This window comes from Cyprinodon variegatus, unplaced genomic scaffold (genome assembly GCF_000732505.1).
Source record: "Cyprinodon variegatus isolate N-32 unplaced genomic scaffold, C_variegatus-1.0 Scaffold141, whole genome shotgun sequence".
NCBI lineage: Eukaryota > Metazoa > Chordata > Actinopteri > Cyprinodontiformes > Cyprinodontidae > Cyprinodon > Cyprinodon variegatus.
The window spans coordinates 796,404-819,625 of NW_015150594.1; the positions used below are offsets into that span (position 1 = coordinate 796,404).

The following is a 23,222-nucleotide window of genomic DNA, read 5'->3' on the forward strand; positions in this document are numbered from 1 at the left end:
TATGTATGTATGTATGTATGTATGTATGTATGTATGTATGTATGTATGTATGTATGTATGTATGTATGTATGTATGTATGTATGTATGTATTCATTCTACTAGTGTACAGAAAAAGTTTTGATATATGCTCCATGTTCTGTGCAGGCATGTGGTTACATAACCGGTTTGTAGAGAAAGTAAATGTGCTTGAATCAAGTAAATACGCATGAATACATTCCACCAAATGTTCATTTTTCACCAGTTTAAGTGAACAAAAATTGGATCTTTAAAGCCTTTTTGTTTTGATAAGCAGAACCATTAAATTAGCAGTAATGTCATCTTTAAGCTATCAGAGACGAAAAGATGGATACACTCTGTCAAAGAAATCACTTCTTGTTATTTATTTATTTATTTTTTGTGGTGAAATAGAAAAATCTATTACATGAAGCTGGAACAATGATGTGAGGAAGTGTCTGTGTGTGTGTTTTCCTGCTGTGTTACTCTCCTTTACACAGGAACTAAGTCCTGCTGTGCAATCATGCTCAGTGAGCCCATCCCACCCCCTGCAGACACGCAAACACACTCCCACGCAAGCACACACGCTTCCTGTGTACCCACTCGCACATGGCGTGTCGCGCTCATTCACACAGCCCAAGGAACAGAGGGTTATGGTAACAGCGATTCCAGTTTTTGCTGTGAAGGAACTGATCGAAGCTGCTTCCCATTGGCATTAAATATGTATTAGTCTCTGCCTTTCATGTGGGCGCTGAGCTGTGTTTTTGTGCAAGAAGTCCTGGGGATATTTTCTTACACTTGGAGCACACCAATTTTCTATCTCCATCTTTTAATTAAGAAGGAGAATGAGGTCTGCAAGAAAGAGGGCTAATCTTTATTAAATGGAATTTCTGGGATACTGGGTTGCTCCAGGCTCCGTTACAAAGATCCTGCTCAGAGACACTGGCTTTATTATTAATTATTTGCCATCAGTTCACATTAAGATTTACAAAGAAAAGACCCACATTGACAGAATACAAGGCAAAGGTAGTGTTACCTAATAATTAATGTGACCACTCACCCGTTTTATCTTGTTTTGTGGAATATTGGAAAGATGGAGTCTCATCCCTATCCCACCCCTATTGTTCGCCATGTCAGCTATCACTGTCTCCGGCACAGCTTGAAGGCCTCCAGTCTGGTTCTGTCTTGTAAAAAGACATGGCAATCAGTCATTGTTTGACAAGTGTCTGTGATTAGGGTAGGGGTCCATGCCCACACAGCGTTGCTTTAGTCTCACAAGCTAAAGGTGATTCAATAGCTGGCTTCTCTGATCGCCAGCAGCCGCTCTTATATTACCCTCTCAGACTGGTTCTCTGCTGTTCGATTATCCCTCAATCTGTAATTAAAGGCAGCCGAGGGGAACGGAGATTGGGTGGGAGAGTGATCGGCTAAGGATGGATGTCCATATTTCAGACAGTGGCTAGAAAACTGAACACGTCTAAGCTTTTTGTTTTTTTAGCCTAAGGGGAAAGTGTAAAAACATCTTTATAATGGAGCTTTAGTCACAAAGTCTTTATACCTTAATGGCTGGATGATGGTCAAAGACTGTTTTGATGTTCCTTATGAAACAAACAGCAGTGCGCTGATCATGTCTTTTTGGCAATTTGTATTTTTGCTGTTTTTCTGTAGTCAGCTTTTATTTATATATTATATCAGTCTGTCAGTTGATGTTTTATACAAGCTATACGTTAGTGTGTGCTCAAAGACAAATTGTCTCATCTTTGAGATGAAATGTAAGGTAAAATCTTTTCATAGTCTTATAGTAGATACTTAAATGTTTAGTAAAATGAATTTTTCCTTACCTCTTATAAAAACACCTATTAAGATTAGATAATTACATCAGATACATTAAATAAACATGTTATTACAGAAAATCTGGCTTAGTGAAAAACATGATTAACAATACTAATGATCTTTATGTCCAAACGTCATTTTAATCTAATCAGGTTAAAGAATACTCTTCATTGGTAATAATCTGTCAAATGTTTTGCAGATTTAAATACTAATCGAAACAGTTTAACATTTGTTGATGCTTTTATTCATAATCACCGTTACTTACTTTATTTGTTTCTAGTGTTTCCTTATTGCTTCTTGTTCAACAGATGATAATGTTCAAATCACGATAATTCATAAAAGGCAACTGAACATTTTGTTTTTTATTAGTGTATTTTGCAGAGATTTAATTTATTTCTCCTCAGATTACAGTGGCATTTAATTTTAATCTAAGACGTTCATTTGTGTTTTAAGTTTTTTTTTTTATTTTCAGGTAATTGAACTTAAAAAAAAAAAATTTAAATGCTTTTTTTGATGATAGATCATTAGTCCTTCAGCAAATAATTGAATCTAAATATATTTTATTTAACTCTTTGAATGAACTGTCATGTTTTTTTTCTTTTAAGAAATACTGAAATGAAACCAAATATATTAAAATAAATAGTTTTTTGTTAAACCATTTTAAAAAATTTAAACCAAGCTAGAGTTGTTTTCATGGGCCCAAAGCTCCTTATCAGCACCTGTGAAAACGATAACGGTTGTGGTAGAAATCCATGTATGATTCACTTGACACATTTCTGGTCTTATATTTGTTTTACTCAAAAAAGATTACTCACAGCTAGTTACCTCAGACCATACATTTTTTTTTAAATATAATTATCATTCCATTATTAAATAATAAAGTATTTTTGAATAATACTTTCCAGTCAAAACAAAGCCCAATGCAGATGTAGTGACAGTGTGGGGGTTGAGATCAGGAACTATTGTAATTGAATATGCCACATTTACTGCTCCCAATATTCTGAACTCTCCTTAAAAAACATTTTGTGTTAGTTTGTCTGACCAAATAGCACACGATGTCAGTTTCACCTGGAGAAATTGTTTTGTCACAAATAAGTCATAAGCCTCCATCTACTGACTGTAGACAGCAGCTCCCTAGTCTTCTTTTTGTATATCGGTCAATGTCTATATAGATAATACTCACTGATACCATTCTGACAGCACGTGCTCAGACTCTAAAATCACAAACTGTGAGCACATTCTCTTCACAATCATAAATCTTAAATCCCTTCTCAGTTCTTTTGACATCTTTCCTTTAGATTTGTGAGTATAACCCCTGTTCCAGGGAGTAGTCTCACAGTCCCACACTGGCTCATATTGGACAAAATTGGAACCCCATCGTGTTAATGGGGTCCGTGACCCAGTGGGGGCCATCACGGCATGTGTCTGTAGGTGAGTGAGAGCGCATAAATGGAAGCCTGCAAATCTGCAGTGATGAACAGCAACACAACTCACCCAAGTGGAGTCTCGAGGACATAAACTAACGGATATAAACAAATGGAGACTATTATGGTTGTATATATTGATTATTTCAAATCACTATTGCGTTATTTATGTTTTTGTTATATTTGGCTCACCGTTAATTGAGATTTATTTTGAAAACCCCTTAACAAATCTTTTTTTCTTTTTTTATCTGGCATTTATTTCCAAAAAACATAGTTTTAGAACATCAATTTAAAATAGATGGATTTCAGTTTCATTGGGAACTTAAAAACTGTTTTTCGTAATATTTTCCGCTGATTTTATTACAGTCTGCTCACAAAGAGCAAAAGGGAATAAACTCCTTCTACCATCATCTACATGTTTCACTGAAGCTTAAACCACCATACCTTCCTGATCCCAGATCTGACCAATCCACAATCACTTTGTCTGCAAAATATACACATAATTTACTGTGGTCTACCTCTTGTTATTCAATACCATGATTCTACTCTTAGTCTGTTAACTCCTCTTACTCCAGGAGCCTTAAGGGTACAGATAGTTCATGTGTGCACATTCCAAAAGAATTAACCAAAAAGAGTCAGCGCTTTTTCTGAGATGAACCACATTTTACCTCTAACCCCTTTTCTCAGTGTATTTCATTCAAGAAAAGTTTGTTCCACTGCTTTTATTCCCTTACTTTCCCTCGAGCAGCTACAGGGGCACGTTGACCAATTTGAGGCTCATGTGCTCTACTCACAGTAGGTGTAAATAATCAAATTTAGGACAAGAGGGAAAGCGGCAAGTGGAAGGAGGTGAGAATTGAATTTTTGAACCCTTATTCTATTTGTCTGATATAAATTCTCCTCAGCAGAATATAACAGCATGCCTCTGCTGTCCTCATAAAAGAAAGCTGAATTACAAATTTGCAACAGAGGCAAGCAAAGATTAAAAGAATTCACTGACTGGCAAAGCGCTTCATGTGAACCGCCAAAATGTTTGCAGACTATCTTTGTGAGATTTGGCAACCACACTGAGGGGATAGAAATATTTTCAAGTTAAAGCTTTTGAGGAATGATAATAAAACAAACTGTGCTTTGCATAAAGACTATACAAAATGTTACCCAGTGACAATGATGACCGTGAATTTGGGAAAGGCACTTTTATAAAGCAACAAAAAAAACATGGAAGGATAAGAAGAAGTTGTTTTAAAACAGTGATGCAATGCAATGCCAAATACATATAAACCCTTTTTATGTAGGCAAATAAAAAGCTGACAGAAAATCTTCTTGGCTTATCGTTTTAAGAAAGAGTCTGTAAAAAATCTATCCAGTTCTTTTTTTTTTTTTTCCTTTATTGTTACTTTAGATTAATTGTGTTCTTCAACTGCTGATAAGATAATAAACATCATAGTGAACGTACCTGCTTTGGCAGCTGTTTAAAGTCAGCTTTTTATTTGCATTTCAGCTCTTTTTTTTTTTCTTTTCCAATTATTATAATTTTATTTACATGTTCCTATGAATCTAAAAAAAAAAGTTCTAATTGTCGAAGCCCATTTACCTTTTGGGCTCCAGCTGAAGCTGTGGTTCCAGCAGCTGCCTGTTAAACAAGCACTTAAAGGATTATTGCCATAATCAGCGTTTTGTTATCCATCATTTGTCAGTAGACAGTGATTTTGACCTCTCGTTTAGATACAACCATGTAAAAGTATCGAGCTAAATCAGGGCGGTGAAGTAAAAAAAAAAAAAAAAGGAAAAACATGCACCAAACTATCATTTAGGTTTATCTCTTGTGCAAAGCTCTCTTGCTTTTTATGTTCTTTGTTTTGTGTTGTTGAAACAGCAGAAGTATATACATGAACACATATTTTAAAAATATTTTGTTATAATATAAATTACAATAAAATTATTTAGTTTAGTAATGAGGAAACTCCACTGAAGCTTAACTGAGCAGAAAACTTGGCGGATTCAGCTTTAGAGCATCATAGAATACAAACAGCAGCAAAGAGCTTGATCTTTCTCTTTAATTATACTTGGTTGGCTGGACTCCCATCGTCAGAGAGTCAAGGTGAAGCATTTGTCAAGAGAAGGTGAGCGATGTGGAAAACTGCGGAGCAAGAGGTTCCAAAGGCTCCTCTGAGGGTAATTCAGCATTTCTCCGAGCGACAGACGGCTGTTGATCATCCCACAGCATGAGGACAGAAATATACTGGAAACAAACTGATGAACAACAGAGGTGGTAGAAAGTGAGACGAAGAAAATTAGTTTTTGATCATATCTTAAAGTTCAATACACTGAATTGCGCATAGGTTTAGTTTTCTCAAATATAAATTATACATCCCTCTATCAGAAATGTGGCTTAGGAGGCTTTGCAATGTGTCCCAGCTGTCCAGCCTCCTCTAAAGCTCAGTGACTTTCTCAGGTTCATTGACAGGTTTCTATAGTTCAGAGAGCACTAAACAGCTATAGAGCCAAGGGAATAAGGTCCCCCCACACTGAGACATTTTATGTATCACTGGCCCTTCATTCACGCAATTCTCACCTCCCAGAACAGTATTTTACTCCAAAATGAATGGTATAACCTCTGGGAGATGTCAAGGTGAAGGAAACGTGTCACTGGCTCCCTGGCGAGCCTTTCATAGCCTCGACTCTCTCCAGTTAATGACTGAAGCGTGGAAGGTGGGTTACCTTAGGCTCGGTCAGATGAGCCCAGACGAGCAGCTCAGGCTGTAATCACAGGCAATCATCAGCTCTCTGGGTGGATCTCTGCTACTCTGGACTGAAAGGCATAATCTCAGTACTATGGTTTGAACATAAAGGGGAGGAGACAGGAATAGAACAAGGCAAGCATATACAACAAGATGCTTTGTGTGATTGGTGTTTTAGAGAATTATTATTTATTGTATTTATTATAGCAAATGTATATAATTTAGCAATGCTTTTTCTTTTTGGCCCAATATTAGCACATTATTTGTTGGAGTATGTTGTAACAAAAAAATTATTATTTTTTTTTTAGCTTTCTTTTGTTGATAAAAAGTTCACTTCCAGGATGAAAACATCGCAAAAAATAAAATCGATATAATTAGGGCTGCAACTAATGATTATTTTGCAAATTGATTCATCTGTCGACTATTTTTTTGAGTAATAATTGGATAGCCAAAGGTTCCTTAAAGCTACAGTGTGTAATAATTAAAGGGATATACAGTCAGAAATGTAATATATTATACATAACTATGTTATTTATCATCATCTACGAGCTCAGCCTCTTAACCTTAATATTTGCGTTGCCTTAGAATTCGTTATTTATAATTACATAGGAGCGGGTCTCGCAGCCATGGAGGCAGACATCTTTGCGCTACGGCAGCGCAGAGCCAACAAACTAGCGATTGCGAGATCGCCAAAACGTCACAACGATGTAGAAAAAATAACGGGTATATTTATTATCTTAAGTCTACATGAAATCTATACCCTACACAGACTAATGAAATACTATCTGTAAAATTATCTATGTAAACAAACCTCATCACTTGAGAAGGTAGGTGATGCGGACGTCGTGGAAGACATTTTGTCCCGTAACGCTCGCCGTACTGTTGGGGGGAGAAGCGGTGGCGGGGAGATGTTCATGTTGCTGCAGTCCGCTAGATGTCGCTAAAGGTTACACACTGTAGCTTTAAAGAAAACTTTTCATGAAATTAAACCAGGTGAAAGCCAAACTTTTCCACTTGAGGAATTCTGGATAGGGCATAGTGACAGTCAGATAAGTTTTTTTTTAATCTTAAAGATAAAATATTTATTTGTTATTATACAATTTTGGTGTAATTACTGTTGCTCTATTGGCTAAAGGTATGTTTTAGAGTCTAGATACCTCAGTTAACAATTAATCGAATACTAAATAAGTTGACAATTATTTCAATAATCAATTATTCACAGTTAAATTGATACATTTTTTTAGCCCTAATACAAATTATTCAGAAACAATAAATAGTTCAATTCTTGTGTAATGGATGGACGCAGGGCGGGTGGTAGGTTCATGGTATATTACACTGTTTCATGTCCTGTATAGACATTAATGTGTTTATTAAGGCAAAAATATAATATGGATAATGCTCATACAGTGTACCGTTGGGTTTTGCTTGTGTACTTTTTTTTCTTTACTGTTCTCTGTTGTTTCTTTGACACCACCTTCAAGCTGGGAGCTTTACATTCATATAGAGAACATACAGTGTAATAGAGGTCTTTTGAGTGGCATAAAGGTCAAGCAACTGGTGTAATAAAAATAACTCCCAACTAAAAAAAAACATAACCTTTTTTAAATACATCGTAGTGGCAATACGTTAAAGAAAAGCCCGTGTGCACGGCCTCACCGCATGTAACAATAAAAAAAAAAAATTAACAAAAGAAATAAACTGAACTTTATTGATTTCACTATGGAGAAATGAACTCTCTGCATTTAACCCATCCCCTTAGGGGAAAAGATGGCTGCCACTGTGCAGCGCCGGGGTTAGCAGTTTGAGGTTAAGGGTCTTGCACAGAGACCCACAGTGGAGGCTGCTGGGATCGAAGCGGGTACCTGCAACCTTCTTAAAGCGCAAGCGCACTGCTCTAACCACCAGGCCAACACCCCTCAAAGCTGATTTCTTTCTATGTTGAAAGATTGTAACAGGTTGTAGTAAAAGCCTGGTAGTCATCTTTCTTTCTAATAAATCACAATCTACCAAACCATAGTATTTAATCTACTTTTGCACAGTTTTCTCACTAGTAACCATTAGCATCTGTGGTTGAAGTGTAAGTGTGGTTTAAATGTTCCTACTAGACCCAAGTGATGAAAGCTTGAGTGGATGATGTCCATCTAAAAGAGCTGACTTGATGCTCTTTCTCTTTCTGGTTGAAGCATCTTTAATCTCTGGTTCTGTTCCAGGCCTCTGCTTTTATAAAAAAAAAAAAGGTTCTGTGCAGTTTCACATGCTGGACCTCAGTTCTGTGACAGCATGACCCTCGGAGCTGAATATAATGATGGTTCTACATTTTCTAGCTTGCCTGTCTCTCTTTATCAATTTACACAGTGACCCCTACACAGCCTGCAGCGCTGACACTAATACGGACTACAGAATGGTTGCTCATTTCATTTTACAGACCAGCTTGCTGGTGCCACTCAAACAGAGCATTTTTAAAGAAGATTAATAAACAAGAAGAATCCTCCTCCATGCTCTTAGCATTTGTCACTCTACAGTATGTCTGCTATGTCTAGAGCTTTTATACACCAGCATGGCATATAATTGGATTGTGTGAGAGCGACACATCTTGGACTGTTTTTCTCTAAACCCCGATTCTTCCTACTCTGTGGCTCAGTCTGTTTGTCTGGATTCTGCTGTGGTCTTTCATCACGTTCACTCCCTGCTTTGGCATGACTTTTTTTGTGTAGCATCTCTCTTCATGTTTGTGTGTGTATGGATGTGGTAAACCAGAACTTTACTGCCCCCTTGTGGCATTGTACTTCAACCCTTTCCAGCTAAGGGATCAAAAGTCAAAAATTAAACAGTAAAACATGCTTTTGAAAAATGACAAAAAATGTATTTTGCATCTTTTGGTCATGACAGTGTTTGTGAAGGTTGCTAGCTCATTAATGCTGGTCTATATTAGTGCATCAGGTCATTTAAGCCAATGAGCCCTGTGCTGATTATTTTCCAGTTCTGTGCACCGCTGCTTGTTTTGCATTTGCATATAAATTGCTTTAAATGTGACATTGCTGCTAAATTCTTAGCAGTGGTTTAAAATTCATTAATTCTTTTGGATTTTGTGAGGCACGGTTGTGCTGTCAAAAAAAAAAAACTGTTTGGTGCAATGAAAAAATAAAAATCTTGGAGGTGTGTAAGTGCATACACACAGACTTTCTGATTCCTCTTCAGTGGGTGTATTATAATCTAAAGCTTCCCGTGTCTTCATTGTGTCTGTTTGTTTGTTTCTTGGCTTGGATGATGAGGGAGGATTTGTTTTATAGATTTTTGTTTTTGCTGGTCACAGCAGAAATTACTCAATAGTCTGCCTTAAAAGATGGAAACATGCTGATAAAAGGAATGTTTACAGTTTCAGCCTTCGACTGCATTAACCTGTGGTTGACCCTTTGAGGAAGCCTACCTGGAAAGCATCTACATAGCCATTTCTATCTAGACATATCATTCAGTCTTTTGGGCAAAAGCTATGCAGTATCATAATGTTTCTGCTCTCACACGTACTGCCAAATACTGTCATCTATTCCTGGTGCATAATAAGACCTAAGGCAAGCAGTCTTGTTCTGAGTTAATTTGCATCTCTGGCTTGATTGTTTGCCTCAAGAGGAACAAGATTGCTGCAAAAGGTAATTGAATGACCTATTTAATTCCTTCTAATTGATTTGAATCATTTAATACATTTTCAATAATATCTTTTATCTGTGTGTATAGATGTGTGTGTGCCTCATTTAGGATTTTTTTTGTGCATTTGTTTTAGTATAAATGAGACAAAAAAGGAGTAAAAAAGAGGAGTTAAAAAACAAAAAAATAACATTTTGGTTATATGTCAACTGAATAAGAAATTTGAATCCTCATAATATATGTAAAGTTCTGATGATTTGATGTGAAGTGGGACCAAAAAGCTTGCAATTTTAAACCCTTAGAGCTCAAAACAAAAGGGAAACTGTCATATTCCCAAGAATGTTTAGCAAATATAAGAAAGGTTTAATAAATGTAATGTCAATAGAGATTTATCCAGTGGTTAAAAATTTTACATTTGATTTTATACTTTTTTTCTTTCTTTTATTTAGTCTTAATACAAGCATCTGTTATCATAAATAAGCTTTCTTGGTGAACAGACAGAAATTAACAGTCAAATTAGAAAAGACTATAAATAAATGTGCCTAGATAAAGCTAGAGTCATTAGATATATTAGAAGAATTTGAAAGTGGCCTTCCTTTAATACTTCACCTGCTTTTTGCAGTGCACACGTCTATTGGGATATATTTTTTTTGCCACCAAGATGATCTGAAATTTATGTCATCCCACATCATGATGCTCTCAACACTTGGCACAGCCTTTGTTGAGTTTCACAGTTCTACTATGTTGTTCTTAAAGCCAAATAGCTTAGTCCCTCTCTGACTATACACTTTATTTAGAAAAGATTGTACTTGTCCATGTCCTTGATTCTTTTTTAGCTTGAAGGTGTTGATTTTAGATTGCTTTGCTTCTCTCTGTTCATGTATGTAGAATGGTTAGGACTTTCCCTGCTTAATTACACATTTCCTTTGGGGGGGAAAAGAGATAAAAAAGGAAAAAATCTCCTGGATCACTCAACATTTGTGTAATGTTTTTCATTCCCCCTACTGCTGATTTTTAAATCAATAAATCAAAGTCACGCTATAAAATCCGTTCTACTGCATAACAAACACATATTTGTTGAAAATGATCATCTATTAGATTACTTGGGAGGATTTTGCTGTATTTCGGCTGAATTTTTGATCTCCATGCATTCAAAGGTAGATCTCTAACAGAAGTATGCAGGGGCTCTTTGATGTTCCATCCCTGCTGATACCTAGCTTTAAAGATGCCTAAAACGCACATTCTCCCTGAGTTAGTTTAGCCTACACATGTTTAGCAATTATTTTCATGATTAGCCCCTAATATGCTCTTTGTTTGGATCCAGAAGAGGAATCCTTTGCCACATATTTTTTTATGTGTGCATTTGGATGCTGCAGGATTTCACTACTTAGCTGAAGGCTGGATTATAGTTGTGTGCGGAACAGTTCGACAGAACAGCCTCGAAATAAGAATTGGATGCATTCTTTTACATACTTCACTTCATACACAGGAAATGTGCTTTCTAACCACTTGACCCAAGATTGCTGACCACATTTTGTCAGATGGGAAGTATGTGTACACACTGTAAAGAAAACTGACTGTTTATATAATTTGGCCTCAGAGCACATCCTAGAGATTCGCTTTCAGGCAGTTTTTTTTTTCTAATTCCTTCTTTTTGCATGTTTACTTTAACCTCTTTCCCTATGTTTCCTTCTATAAATGTTGTGACGACAGGTCTAAACAGGATGCAGGTCCTACTTTACACAAGCATTGATCAGTTGAAGTGTGGCTGGACTGAAAGCATCTTAAACATGGTACAGCAATGCTATCCCTGAAAATGCATTACCGGTATGCTACATGGAATTTTTCTCCTTCTCTTGGTTGCAGCCACAAACTTCATTGTATAGACAAAACAGACACGCATGCATCTCATTTTTGTATATGGTTTTTATATATATACAGCTGGACATCTTCTGTAGTGTGTTTCCAATAGCTTTGCTCATGTTGACACAGATATTTTGTTATAACTCATTCAGACTTAATGAACTGAATTTGTGATCATCCACGTTAGGATTTAGTTCTTGACTATAACTTGTCCAGTTTCTCATGATTACTTTTCTTATCTAAATCATTTCATTGTTACTCTGGCTGTATATTTAGCATCAATCTTCACCTTGGAGGTGAACTTCCATCCTGCTCTGGTTTTTTTTTTTTTTACAACCTGTAACAGGTTTTTTCTACCTTAAAGAGCAGATTTCTGTTGTGCATGATTACCCTTCATCAGTAACTAAGTGATTGTTTCACTGTTTCTTTAAATATTACTACAGTATTCTAGAAATGCCTATGATTTTAGTGACTGATGATGTAGGTTTACAGGTGTCCCATACTCTGTGGTGGTGAATCAATTGCATCTATCGTGGATCAAAAGCTTGTGGTATAATTTTATAAACCAATCTTCCTTTAAACTTAAACATAATTTGATCCCCTCTCTGTTTGCTGTGTCTCTTGGTCCTCTTGATGCTTGATCCTCTTGTTTTCTTTTTTGACTAATGTTATTTAATATTTCTCAAAGGGCTTCATAGTAAAGTTCTATTATACTCATTTATTTAATTGCAGAATATAAATGCAAGTCTGAATTTTTATATTTTTAATAAAACATTCATTATTTTTAATTTATCTGATGCTTGATGCTGCTCTCTGTACCAGTCTCTGATCATCATCTCTAGTATAGCGCTGCATGTGATTTGGTTCCATTTGTTCCTTTCTGATAAGCTCTGTCCTTGTGGTTGGATTTTAGATGATAGAAAGTACTCTCTTACCCATCCAAGCTGATTTCTATCCTCCTTTGCCCTTCCATTGCTATTCTGCTCTCCCTTTTCTTCCTCTCCCATGACCTCGGCAAGTCCTCAGGAGGCATAGCATTCCAGAGTGATACGTTTTTTCCCCTTAAAAACTTCTAAATGTTCCTCTTTGGTCTTTATCTCCTTTCCCAAGATTATCACTGAAATAAATAAAAAAAAGCCCAAAACATTTCTGTTGAGTGATGTGTTCAAATAATTGTTGGCTTTAGTTGTATCAAGTTCTTTGACTCTCTCCACATTATTCCCCATTTCCCTCTGTGGTATGTTATTCTGGTCACTTTTATACTGAAGCCTTTGAGTAAAAAGCCAGAGAAAGGTGACAGAGAGGGGTAAGAAAGAAGGAACTTTAATTTTGTCCTTTATAAAACTATATATAACACCACTGACACCATTGCCGTCTTCCGATCCATACTCATGAACTAACAATCATGTGACGATTTGCTTCTTTGATATTTGTCCTTAACTGTGTCTTAGCACAACCCTGTATTGTTACCAATGACACAGAGACACCTATGAAGGACTTTGTCCACTACTCATAATTCAATAACAGAGGCAACAAAGAGATGTTGTGTGTCCGCGCTTGAAAAAAAAAAAACTTCAGATTTAAAATGGTTAAGGAAGGGGGAGGGCACAAACATAGGAAGGCCAGGCCAACTTGAAAAAGACATGAAATCTGAGACTTCTTGAGACAGAATTGCTATAAAGGCTGCAAGACATGGAGAGAGAGAAGGAGGAGATCCCTCCCTTGGTTTAGCCCGAGTGCAACTATCCCATCGCTCCCTGTTGTTTCCCTCCTCCTCCTCCTCCTGTGAGTGTCCCATGTGAGCAGCAGCTCTGATGACTGCTTCACTGTATGTCTCTGCTCTACTTATGTTTTGCTGCGCTCTGGCAGATATGCATTGTTCTTCACTGGGCTCTACTTGTTGCTCCTGTTCTTAAACTGTTAGCGTGTGTTATACACTCGACAGACTGGGATAGACTTTAGGAAGACTCTCACGGTAAGTACTGACATTTTCAGCTTTGAAAATGTCCCTCTGTTGGGATAGATAAGTGTCTCATTCATTCTGTTTTCTCAGAATGAGGAGAAAAGGTTGCTGTACAAGTTGTTGTAACCAAGCTGCTAGTTTTTTAACATCAAAGTGTCTTTTGCGGATGGTGAACAGCATGTAGAAACTTTTTGTTTTAGAAGGCATGCTCCTGGCCAACCTCGGTTTCTTATTGAATAGCTCCCCTTCTGCTGACTCAGTCTATTAACTTATTTGAAAAGGCTCCACACTCGATGGGTGTGTTTAGTCTGCATGTATTTGTCATTGTGTGCAGTTAAATTTTAGCCTGTGCCTAGGCTTAAGAAATATTTTAGTAATGAACATGTGTAGGAATGTACTGTTACACAGTCCGCTTAACGATTCACTGACCACAAGCCTGTTCTGTGCTGCTTTTATATATGTGTACATATGTAATATAGTACCGTAAATAGTATCATCAAGTTCAGAGATCTCAGAGCTTCACTCTCCATTCAGTCACATACATTCACATGCTGATAGTGGTCATGATGTAGCCACAGCTGTTCTGGGGCAGACTGACTGAATGCGAGGCAGCCAGTCAGACTGTCTGATTATTTTTAAAACCAATAGGTGGTAATTTTCCTCACAATGACTGTGACTCAATATCTGACCAAACAGTTTAATCTGTCTTGTAAGGAAAATGGTGCTTTGTTTCAACCAGGAGTCCAGTCTTCAGCAAGACACGAGAACAATTTAAAATACAGTATGTCCTTCTTGTGAGGCAAAAGTTTAGGAGCCTTTTTTAAGCCAGCTAACCAGCAGTGTGAAGCAAATGGTGATAGGGATGCATCTGTGTTACTCTATGCTGTATACAGCCTGAGAAAACTACATACAGTGGAGGCACTGTATATACTGTATAACCTCCATGCACCTTTTCCTCCTTTTGGCACCTTCTTTTGACTATTGAGCCGAAACTTAAGTTTATCTCAATTTAACTCATAAAATGGCAATAAAGAAGAAATAATACTGAAGTAAGAAGCTGCAACTGTTGCCAGCACTGTTCAACAAGGCCTTGTTGTCCAGATAGACTTCATTGTTTGGTCCACATAATTGTTTGTGTCTATTTGTGTAAAAGCCATTACCATAGGGTGTTGAACAATGAAGTCTCTCATAAAGGGGAGTTCAATCTTTGTATTTCTCTCCCTCTCCTTTTCCTGTCCATCTCCCTCAGCGTTCACATCTGGATCTCCCCACCAGCTGACAAGAGGCTCGGGAGGGGAGGTGTGGATTTGGGAAGAGCTTACAAAGAAGAGGGAAGGGGGGAAATTGGAGGAAAGGGCCAAGGTAGCCACAGTAGACTTCCCTATGTGCAGGAAGTGCTGACTCACAATCTCATTGTGATAACTTTGGAAGAGGAAACCCAACATTTGCTTATACACACGGGAAACATCCCTTAAGATGAATGCACAAATGTTTACATTTTAATTGCTATGAAAATTTGTTTCAGACGAGTGCACATGTAAGCCATATGTAAGCAAAGCCGAAACTAAATCTATCATCTGATTTCTGTTATTTTTGTAAAGACAGTGGTAATGCTTCACTGACAGATTCGGAAGAAGGTTTCAGCTGCCAAAGCAAGCTCAGATATTTGTCCTTCTGTGAGCTCTGCCACTTTAAAACTGGATTTAACCATAATTAAAAGCTCTTGATAAAAGAAACTTAGTTGGCCTGGATGGGATTTGTTTTCTTTTTCCTTCTAGCTTTTGTGAATAAAGAAACTGTCCATGCCAACTGTGCAGCAATGTGTGCCAGGCTCCCATGTGCCTTTTTATTCATGTCATGCATGGCAAGACAAAATGCCATGGCAACAGGTGTGCACAGACAGGAAAAATAAGTCCTAGTTTCTCTTTTTTTGGGGCGTGCATCCATAATTATCCTTTGGCTGGCAGTTCTCTGCAACCTATATGATTTTCCATCTTTTTCAGTTGTTACGATTGAGACAGGGATGAGGCACAACTCTTCAATTCTTCCATAGCCTCCCAAGAATTGTTTGACTCCAGTATGGGCATCTGTGAATCAGTCATCTCTCTCTGCCTGTGCAGCTGGTCTGTGTCTGCCTGTAAAGGCACCTTTTAGTTTATGTCTGGCTGTTAGCTAGGCGTGCATCTTTGTGTGATGGAAAAGCTGATGACGTTAACATTCAGATGGCATGGGTACGATGAGTGCCAAGCTGGCATGTCTTACAACACATCAGTGTCTCCAAGTCTGCAGCCAGTCAGCTTGGGTCATCTGGTACAGCCAGCAATGCACTGTACAGTAGTGTACTGTTAGCGTGACAGCCAACAACTCAGAATAATGAAATGGATTAAGCGTTTGGCTGGGTGAGAATGCTTAGAATTGTTTTAGTCATTGTGATAACATTCATTCGGTGTCAGCGTAAGTACATAGTGCAATGCACTGATGTCTCAGTGAAAGAAGAACAGCAAGACAGGGGGATGCATACAAAAATTTAAAGGAACTCTGTACTAACATAGACACTTTATGTTAAGATCCAAATGAGCAAAGAGAATCTCAGCTAAAGAAATTCTGCATGAGTTGTGGCTGTAAATAAACTAGATGAAGGAGTGAAGGATTCCCATCTTATCTCTATGTACAGTGAAGGGTGGATCTTGATTGGAGCAAACCTGAGCGAGGCGAAGGTGGTATATTTAGGGGTGTGAATGGCACGATTTTGGCTAAATTAACTAGCCCCAGCAATCTGCAGCCTCTACCTTCTGGTGCTGTATCCTCAGAGGGATCCTCCGATCTCCTGCTGTGGCTCTTACAGTAAGTTCCAGAGGTTGAAACGGCTAGCGGCCTGGTCCCGGTTCTGTTTTTCTTTCTCTGCCGGTGTTCTCGCACTGATTTCCCGCTGCTCCTGTCTTGGTTACAGAACTGACTCCCCTAACCCTCTGTTATCTGGGTGATTTGTCCCCTAATGCAGGACAGCCAGGCCCTGAACTGGGTCACAGATAGGTGGGATTACAGCTGAAATCGACCATCATCCAGACCTGGCCTATAAAGGAGATGCTGGTGATTTTCTCCAAACCTAGGAATCTGTTGCAACTACAAATGCTGACAGCTTTGTTTGGCTTACTAAAGTAAAAAAAAATACTGCCAGTAACTTTTTTTTTAAATCCATGTCCACCCTGATTAGGTAAAACCGATCACCAGCAGATTCCATGCAGTGGGAATTTGCCTGCAATATATATATTGCAGCCAAAGGTGTTTCTAAATTATTGAACATGGGCAGCTTACTGAGAATTTATTCTGTAATAATCTTTGATTTTTATGTTATTGTTTTATCAGGAGGAAGACTTTTTGAATTTTCTCTAGTTCACATTATATTTATAAATTAGTTTTTTGTAGTATACAACTTAAATCCAAATAAAATATGTTGTCAATTTTGCATTTTTAATAAGATAAAATGTGCAAAAGTTGTGCAGATACTTTTTTCACAGCAACAGTATTATATAGCATTGTGGTACCGTATGCCTTCACAGCATGCCGTAAATTAAATCCATGTGCCCCGATTCCAAACATAGTTTTTAGTGATCACACTACTTCTCTGATGTTTCCAATGGAATTTCATTTAGTTCTGAAAGGATTGTTGTTCTGAGCTGCAATAATTAGCATCTTTGATTTTTTTTTTTATCCTTTGCCTGTCGCATGCATATCTCCACTTCATGGGATATGTCCATTCAAAGAAAGCTTTGTCAGATGATGTCATAATGTACCAATACACTGTCTTGTTAAAGGGCTGTCCATGTCCCCAGTTCTTTCTAAAAGAATACATCCACCCTCTTAAATTCTCAAATCTTTCTGGTGTTGCAAACTCAGGCTTTATTGTGTAACTCTTGTAGCTCTGCCATTACTACAAAGCCTTCATTTTAAGGCTTATTAGCTGTTCTGTTGTGAAAGGTAGGGAGCCTGGCATATTTTTCAAGTTTTAAGAATGTCGTAGATTCGCCAGCACATTGAAAAGAGAGGATTACAGTTGTTATTTGTGGATGCATTGTAGGTGACTCTGAGTGGGGAGTGAAAGGGTTTTGATTAGCCCCATTTCTCTTGCATCCTATCCCAGCCTTCAGTGCTGGCATAGAAATAAGAGCAGCTTTAACAAAAGCATTGGCAACATGAAGCTATTTTAGCCACACAGTGAATTAAAACCCCTTCAAAGTGTGCTGTCTACCTTCCTGACAGGGAAAAAAACTTGCATGACAGCAGCTGACTCTGACTTGCAGATTAAAAAAATGCTTTGAAGAACTATTTTTGTCAGTGGTATTACCCTACAAAAGCTTAAAACACTACATTTTAAGAGTCACAGACGTTCTCCAACCCTTGATTGCTGTTTTAGCCCTTTTCTGTCCATACCTTGTATCCAACCATAAAAGCAAATCGGTTTTGTGAGTTTAACAAAAATTGTGAAAATCATAAAAGTAAAGTTGTGATGAATAAATTTGGTCAGAGCTCAAACTAAACTACCTTTAGCAGATCTGCAGTATCCAAAAATGCATTTCTGCTCTTATCTGACACAGGCCCTGAGATATTGATCCATCTTTCATTGACAATCTACTCCTGTAAGTCCCAGTAGTAGCTTTCATATAGATATTTGTTATTTAACTTGAGAAAAATGAGCTGCTTAGAAAGCAGGAACATCCCTGATCCCATATGTGTTTAACGAAAAGTGAATGAAATTTAATTTATTAAATAATTTAAGTTATCTAATGCAAATAAACTGTCTGTAAGCAGACAATCTGAATCAAGGTTAAAAGAAATGAACTAAACCATTTTTTAAGTAGTTTTCTTCATTCTAAATGTTTAGCTCTATTTTTTCCAAATATATTTCCTTTAAAGTTCTTTTTATTTATATATAGTTGTATTATGATGCTCTATGCATACATTTTTTTTTCTGTTGATTTGCTCGTTGGCTTGATGAGGCCGTTAAAAAGCTAACTTTGCGGTGTGTTTTGTAACCACAGCTACATGACAAAATAAAGGCCAACATGCATAGAGAAATTACACAATTCATAAACAAAGACCACTTTCAAAGTGGTAATTTAACAATTTTGAAAGCTTAGAAACACCTGCAACATCTCCATTACTGCAACTCCAGTAAAATTTGATGATCCTGCTTAACACAGAGTGTTCACTAACACACATTTTCCTGTTTACGTCGCCAGTGGCAACAGCTTGGCGAAGATCCGTAGTGATGTCAGCACTGATGTACAAAATTTGGAGAGTGAAGGATGACCTCGGCCGAGGGGATGTCCCAGAGGACCTATATCGGCTGCAGCTAGCACTTTCCTTTAGCACTTTCTCACACTCTGCATCCCGGCTATAACCAAAGCTGCCCCCACTTTAAACCCCTGCATCTGATACTTCACAGACATCACAAATCATGCTGAAGGTCTGACACATACAAGGAAGACATGCACCTCACATCTGGTGCTGGGAATATTTAGAGCAATGGGAGGCAGATGGCTAAAGTTCATTCGAGGGGCCAATCCTGATGAGTAAAACAAACTACTTCACTTATAAATAAGGCAGTTACATTTTTAAGACTTGCAGTGTAAATTCCATCATCTCTGCAGTGTTTTCTACAGTGAGGATTCTCAGAGTTTTCACACTAAGGCTACATTTGAAGGATAAGACCTTTTCAGGGCTCCAACCTCAAGAGAATATTAGCAACAATAAAAAAGTAGAAAAGATATAACATTTACTATATACGATGTTGTTTTAATATTTTATTTTCCTTTAACTATAAAGAACTAGAAACTGTTTTTTAGGTAATTGTGTCCCTATGATTAGCTTTTCACCATAAAAAAAAAAAAAAACAATCAGTAGCAATTTGTGAAAGCAAAAATAAACTTGACATCTGCACCATCTTTTATCAGTTTAAAAATTATTGTAAAACAAGAGCCATAAGTTTATATTTGACACTTCTTTTGGTTTGATGGTTTAGCTGATGAGCAAAAATTTCAAGTTCCCTGATTAATGAGCTGCTGATGCTACTTTATTATGTTTGGTTGCTCTTTATTTTCTTCTTCACTGATGTCCAGAACATGTCCTGCATTAACTTTCATATAACAACTTTCCTAGAGGAGGTGCAGCATTTCAATCTATTTTTGTCTTTTGAAACTCTACTGTAGTTCCGGCTGTTGGACACAACAGACCAAATGGTTCTGTTAATCTTATTGCCTTACAAGAGGTTCTATTCTCCTCAAATCTTTTTCTGTCTCCATCAATGTAAGGGTTAAGAACACTGGATGCTGGCATCTTGTCATGAAGCACATTTCTTTATTGAGTTAAAAAATAAAAAGCCTGAAACATCTCTCAGACATCAGCAGACTAATTTATTGTCCTGGTTGCAAAAAAACTCTTCACCCTCATACTTCAAAGCCTTTCCCCTGATGTTTAGGTAAAAAGACCACCAGGACTGCTAGCAGGAGCTAACAGGATACATGTGTTTCTTTGTGGTGAAGTCAAATGGTCAAATTTTTAAAGAAAAGTAAAAGGTTTAAGGAAAAAATAATTTTCTCTTATTTTCATCAGGTGTTTTAACGTCTCAGCTAGAATCACATGAGCCTTTACCTGTACATCTGTTGGGTTGATGTTGGCACAATGTTATCCGAACCCACTGAAAACTTGAGTCAAGACACAAAATGTAATAAATGATTGGTTGCTTCTTTATTGGCCAGCTCTGCTACCGAATATGGCTGCTGAGAAGAATTTAAAATGACACCCCATGGGGTAGATTTTAAATCTGTTTATATGTTTGAATCTCTAGATATGATTGAGGGTTTTAACTGCAATCAGATGAGGAGCATAAGCCAGAGGTACATCAGTACTTGACTGTTCCTCTGGAATTGATTTCCCATTAGAAGGCAGGGGTTGCGAAAGCAAAGACTCCAGCCAAAGAATTTTGTTTGTAAAGGGAATTGGGATTATTGTGAAATTTCTTTCTTTCTCCTTAGAGAGATTTCTTTTTCTTTGCTTCTTGTCTCCTGTTAACAAATAATTGTAAATCAGAAGGTAAAGTTAATCAGACTGTTGTATGACAGCAGGGTCATTAGGCAAACAATATTTAAATGGTCTCGCCTTACCCTGACCTGGACACATCTGAATGTATTATTGGTGCTTTGCCCCAGGGGGAGCTCTTTCTTTAGCTGTGGAATTTTAAAACCTTGTCATCTCCTCCCTTTCCTGTCCTTTAAATCCTGAACACTCCTCATTTAACTGATGTGTCTTTTCTATACTAAAAAGTTTATTTTTGAAGATTATTCACTTTGAAGTGTGTACCATATTAGTTTATGTAACACAAAATGCAACTCAAAGATGTAATTAAGATGCAATGAACCCACCTTCACCCCCACACAAAACCCCCACCTCCCTTTTCAATGCCATCACATCATAGGTCAACGTCAGACCACAGCTCTGAACATGTTTCCACCACATGTGTTCTGCTTTCTAACAAAACATATTTTCCTGTATAAATACAGAAAATCAAATGTCTCTAAGAGGTTATAAGTTACCAAAATGTTTAAACAACCTACGGATCCAACACCACTTATATGCGCTTCTCAACTATAGCTGTATATAATCTGTAATTTTTTTATTTGCTATTATCTGTCATTACCCAACTGATATATATATACAGTAAAATCCATATCCTGACTTTCCTGTATAATCTGTATATAGCTTTCATATTTATTTATTTTATAGCCTCTTACAATTACTATGTTTATGTATTCTGTACACATGTAAATAAGTTAATATTTATATCCTGTATAGCACTTTTGGATGGATACAAACTTCATTTAGTTGCTTTGCACTAGTGACAGTGTAATGACTATAAAGTTTAGTTCTATTCTACACAGCAAAAAACAGTCTAAAAGGAGTAAAAAAAATGTAAAATAAGTGTATTTTGCACTAATTTGAGTGTGGAAATATGTTGATCTGCCAGTGGAAGTATATTTTAGTATATTTTGCCTTAAAATTAGATAATTAGATATGATGCACTAGAAATAAGAGACTACAGTTGTTGTTTTTTTTAAATGTGAATTATCTTATTCCATTTTAGTGTCTCACTTACCTGCTCAATTTAAGAGAAAATTCTCTTATTTTGAGAATAATTAGTTTACTTAGATTTACATTTTTAGCAGCCTATTCTATTCTATTCTATTCTATTCTATACAATGTAAATCTGTCTGAGCTTCTCCCTGCTTCACCTAACTTTTAGTGTCGGTCATGGCAACTCACAACAGCACTTTGGTTGATGTTATGTTAAGGTATTTTTGTTATTTTTCAAGTACTGGTTGAACATTTTTGAAGTGAAGTCACATTGAAACATTGTGATAAATCTCCTGGTGTCCTCATAAACACAGATCAGTTGGTACCAAAATCTGGAGCCTATGGCTGATTCAAATGGTCCAAAATAAAAGTGTACCTGGAACAATTTTATCCATAAAATCATAGCTACTCATGCAATGCATATAGAAAGTAGTTCACCACCATGGATTCTCCTGTCTAAAATAATCAGAGAGCACAACATTTAAAGCATTTAGTCAGAATACCAACTGTTGGAAAAGTAAGGTAGTGCATAAATAAAGGAGATTGTGCAAACTTAAATTGCTACTCGTAACAGAATATCATTGATGATACTCTGCCTTGTAGTTGCTGTGAAAATAACCAAATAGTTTATTCATGATGATGGTTTAAAGGTTTGTAAAATGTTACGATTGATTTAGAAAAAAAGCAAAAAAGCAAGCAGTTAATTACTTCTAGTAAGAAAATACCCACCTTTTAAGTTTACAACCCCTGAAAACTATATATTAAAGCAGCTTGCATTGCACTAAAAACTTTTAAAATCACAAGGGGTGTTTCCATATCTTTTGGTCAGTCTGTCTCAAAAAACATTACTTTTAGCTGTAATATTATATTATGGATAATGACAGATAATGAGAGAAGTGGTGTAGCCTTCCTTCTGACTGTTTGATGTTTTTATAAGGGTTATGTTGTGTGTGTTTATATTTTGCCTTAAAAATAGATTAATGCAAAACAAGGTGGAAGTTAATATAATCTCTGAAAAAAAATATCTGCTTTGTACAAAAGAATATGGATCTTTTGTGTTGTTTGTTATGTCAGCGTGGGCTCAGCATTACGCCCTGCAGCCCTGAAACGTCTCTGCCAACACAAGCCTCCTGCAACTGTAATTGTGTGTGTTTGAATGAACTTAGCAACCTTTGGGACCTTGTCTTTCTGATTTCTTGCTTTATGGATTTCTTTGTTTTTTGCATCACTGACGTTGTAGTTTTCTCAAAATAAAAAAAGCAAGTTTTCCCATTTGCAGATATGTTCTCAAATAAAAATTAGATTTAAAAAGTGCTATTGTTTATGTTTAACTTAATAATGGTGAGTTTAGGTGAGTACTTAGTAACTGCATTGAAATGGATGTTTTTGAGGCATTAATTTTGAGTTACTATGTAAAAGCATTTCTTAAACAAGTGGTGTTGTGCTTCAACAGTGATATTTTAGACCAGTGGTCTCTCTCCCAACATGAATTTACTGTTGGGGAACCTGTTAACCTTTATACAGCCTGCTCAGCTGTCTTAGCCCCAGGGAGCTCTGCTGATGGGCCATTAGACCCATCAGTTTACTGGTACACTGCGTGGTTTCTCGGCTAACTACTAGATCATAATTAA

General features: G+C 36.9%; 1 protein-coding gene across 4 annotated transcripts in view; it reads left to right on the top strand.

Annotated features, from left to right (window-relative positions):
* Window positions 1–23,222, top strand: part of sash1 (SAM and SH3 domain containing 1) — a 201,075-nt gene that overhangs the window by 98,277 nt on the left and 79,576 nt on the right. The window contains exon 1 of one of the 4 annotated variants that reach the window (XM_015376777.1): window positions 13,300–13,473. The exons of the other annotated variants lie outside the window; for them this stretch is intronic. The gene's annotated coding sequence lies outside the window, so the exon portion shown is untranslated. Of the gene's footprint in view, window positions 1–13,299; window positions 13,474–23,222 lie in introns of those variants that run through there. 4 annotated transcript variants of the gene reach the window in all.